Raw genomic sequence first — 4,227 nt, forward strand, 5'->3', positions numbered from 1 at the left:
GTGCTTCGCACGGGTTGAATTACGTATTTTTTTAAAAAATTACTCTAAAGTAGAGATGTTCAAATTACGAATCATTGCTATTCTTCGTAAATTTGATATTGGCCTTGAAGTTCACACAAGTAGACACCATTGTGATGATTTCATGCTAAGAGAAATGCCTCAAATTCAAGTCCTTGTAAAGAGCCAAACTCAAATTCTACTTTGATGTTCAAACTGTAAAGCACACAAAGTGAAAGTACACAACACATTACAGAAATTCAAAGTGACTCTAAAATAAAATAATGTTAATGAAGTAATGAATGGAAAGAAAAACTTACTTTGAGTAACTCCAGAAAGAAGTAGGAAAAAAAACTCAAGCATAGAGTTCATTGTAAAAATAAAAGATTAAGATGTTAACTTAAAAATCAAAATAGAGTTCATTTAGTTACGGGGTATTTTATTGGTGGCATATATACAATAAGACTTCATTCACTGAATATAATGCACAAGTTTATGTACATTCAGTGCACACGTTATATGATGACTAATGTAACTTTAAAGGAGTTTTCACTAACATTAATTTTTTTTTAATGGAACCAGTATAGAAACTATGGAAACAATCACTAACTGTGTGATGAATATGATTTGAAAAGGAAAATTCTAGTTATATTAGAAACTCATTAAACTTGTGAAATCAGAATATCAATTAAGACATACTGATCAGAAGCCTTCAATCTACTTGACCTTCAACTTTGAGTTGTTAATGTAATGAGTTAAGGTTTCTTGAGCTGCAATCCATTGCCAAAACTAATTATACTCAGAATTAGGGCTAACTTTTTTAGATATGTACAATAACTGTCTGATTGTCTGCTATTGCTGTCGCTATGCTATTCCTTCTATTTGTCCTCATGCTCTTATCTTTTTTTGCAATTACTTTGGGATGATCTTCTCAAAAATTCTGACACCAACTTTGAGAAGGAAGAAGAATTGTCTTGTAGCAATTGAGGGTCTTGCTTTCCTCGATCAATGACTTTCAAAGCTCAAAGTCTCTAAACCGAGTTATGACATGAATTCGATCACCCTAAACCCATGAACAAAACAAAGATGCAGAGGTAAATCCAAACGCACAACATCAAACAACGTAAATAAACCATAAAATATTTTGCAACAACTGTAACCAAATCCTTCTAACCTTTGCATCGCCGATAATCAGTTCCATGTGCTGATTTCCATTACTTCCAATGATAGTCCACGACTCAAGCAGCCTAACACAGATTTTCCAAATGTCGGAGTCCTTGTTCAAATCCCTGATATAATTATAATCCCTCGACATTGAAAACCCTACATAAAAACAAAGCAACTCATCACCAGACCATATTGCAACACCTCACAAACTTTGTGTTTGCACTAATAACAGATTTTTTGTCGATTTTTGTTGTGAAAGGATGCAGAGACACAGTCAGAGGCAACAAATTCAGTACATATGATTAATCACATGTTGTTGCATGGAAAATGTAATTTTCATCAATACAAATTAGAGATTGCAAGAAATTGAGTAAATTGCTAATCAATTGAGACTGAGATAGGTAAGAATAAATGGATGAACAAAAGATCGTTGTATTTTTGCAAGATTAATAGTGGCGCACTCATTCCCTACTGTTTTTGCATCAATCACCAATTATTTCTAGATTCTTCTTGTTAAGGAATATAATTGTCAATACAAACCAACACAAATCAGCTGCAATCTCTAGTATATATACTCATAATTGCTAATACACTCTTTCAAAAAAAGCTGAATCAAAGTGACTGAACAAAGTATAACCCTTTAAAGGAACCTCAACTTTTATTGTCCTCAATACATCGTGTTTCTACTTTCCTCAGTCAAATAAACCAAATCCATAAAAATGGCTATATTTGCGCAAAGGACACAAAAAAATCTTGTGCATTTGCAAACCTCACTCCACAAAAAATTATTATGTGTGTTTCATAATGTGAGAAGAACCAAACTTTGAGAATATGACATATAAATTTTGCAAACCATGAATATCAAAAAATTCTATATCATGATATTTTTCAGACATCAAATGAGAGAGTAAGCAAATTCTGTGTATCATTAGGACAATTTTTTGTATCATAAACATTCCATAATCATGCAAAAATTCAAAACCATCAATCCCGAGGAAGGGGAAAGGTAAATTTATCAACATTCAACAAATTATGTAGAAGAACCAAACCTTTGAGAACCATCAATATCGAAAGATTCCAAATCATTAATCGTCGATACATCAAATGAGAAATGAAGCAAATTTTCTGTATCATTGGCAGAATTTTCTTTATCATAAGTATTCAATAATCAAATAAAACATATAGCATCACAACAACACACCACAATTCACATACATGCATGAAAAACGGCCACAAACAAAAATCCAGTAACATGAGACAAATTAAGGGAAATAGCTGCATTTTTCTAAGAAATTGATGTCGTTCATAAATGTGAAAATCAAGCAATATTAATCTAATGCATATTAACATGGATAAGATGTATGCGAATGTAGTTACATATAATTTATAAAATGAAGGTAGCATAACTGATTTTGGCCTAACTTCTCCTTAAAAATGTATAGAAGTTGGAAAAAAACCGGGTCAAACGGTATCTTAATCTCCCACAACGGCAGTGTAAAAGCAACTGAATTTGGGAGAAAAAATTGAAAAATAGTTAAAAGATTTTAAAAATATAAAATTGGAAAATAGTTAAAAGAAATTGGTGAGGTAGCACTCAACGAAGCAACACTAAAAAAAATTATATGCATTAGCGTAACAAAAAAAATATACAGACGGACATAAAATATTACTCTAAACGTTAATATGTGTGTGTGTATTCGCGAGGTTGAAGAAAGGAAATAAAAATATTTGGTATCTTTGTCAAAAAAAAAATATTTGGTATCATTAAATGACAGCGTGAATAAAAATATATGTGAGGTTGTAATGATTAAACGATATTGAAATTAAATATATAAGTGATAAAAAGATAATAAAATTCCTTTGAAAAAAGATAATAAAATTAAATGGAATCTCCTTAAAAAATTAAATGGAACGGTTCAAAAAAATTAAATTACATTAAATTAAATTAAATGGAATAAAAAAAACACATTGAAATATAATATTAACAAATAAAAGAAAAGGTTCCTAACGTGAGTTGAAAAGAGGTGCTTGTGAAATAAATTGTCGAGAAGTAGTTTTTTAAAGTAATATTCAAAAACTTTTGGCCAAAACTTATTCTATTCAATTTTATGCATTCAAAAAAAGTAATTTTCCTTAAAAATGTAGAGAAGTTGGAAAAAAGTCGGGTCAAACGATACCTTAATCTTCTACAACGGCAATGTAGAAGCAACTGAATTTGGGAGAAAAATCGAAAAATAGTTAAAAACATAAAAATTGGAAAATAGTTAAAAGTTATTAAAAATATAAAAATTAGAAAATAATTTAAAAAATTGATGAGGGGCAAAATGGGAAATTCATGAGGTATTGGTGAGGTGGCAACAACCCAAAACCATGAATTAGAAAATTACTAAAATGCCCTTCCTAGGGTAAAAATGGGAATTCATATTGCTTCAATTTTAATAGATTGTATATAGATAAGAGAAAATATTTACTAATAGAAACATTAAAGAGACATGTAATCTGAAGCTTTGTTGGGTATCTTCCAATCGGACCTTCAATGGACTCAGTTTCTTAGAAGTAGAGTGTAAAGAAAGACAAGGCAGTGAGCTATCATATTTTTTTCTCCATTTGGAGCAGGTCAAAACACAAACTTCCAATCATTCAAGACAATTTTATTTGGGGGAATTAGTCACTTTAGTCCCTGAATGGGGAACGATTCGTCAATTTAGTCCCTGAATGCAGATAATATGCAAAACAGTCCCTGCATGGTCAATTTCAGGGACTAAAGTGACTAACGAAGTCCACATTCAGGGACTAAATTGACTAACGGAGTCTGCATTCAGGGACTAAATTGACTAACAAAGTCTACATTCAGGGACTATTTTGCAATTTATCTGCATTCAGGGACTAAATTGACGAATCGTTCCCCATTCAGGGACTAAAGTGACTAATTCCCCATTTTATTTGGCAGCTTGAAAATAGTGAAAGCATTAATTTATGGTCAGAACCTTGGTGTGGAGCCCTCATATCTTTTTTGAATATTCACCAACTTAAATCCATAGTAGCTCACTTCATTCATGATTA

General features: G+C 31.2%; 1 long non-coding RNA gene across 1 annotated transcript; it reads right to left on the reverse strand.

The window, feature by feature from the left end:
* Window positions 1-623: 623 nt before the first annotated feature.
* On the reverse strand, window positions 624-2,894 carry LOC146952869 (uncharacterized). Its single transcript, XR_015007919.1, has 2 exons — window positions 2,214-2,894; window positions 624-1,320 (listed from the first exon to the last, which is right to left on the reverse strand). It is a non-coding gene; the product is annotated as an uncharacterized LOC146952869 (long non-coding RNA).
* Window positions 2,895-4,227: the final 1,333 nt, after the last annotated feature.

The sequence above is a fragment of the Medicago sativa genome, chromosome 1, assembly GCF_051527215.1.
Source record: "Medicago sativa cultivar Bolivia chromosome 1, Bolivia_mono, whole genome shotgun sequence".
Taxonomy (NCBI): domain Eukaryota; kingdom Viridiplantae; phylum Streptophyta; class Magnoliopsida; order Fabales; family Fabaceae; genus Medicago; species Medicago sativa.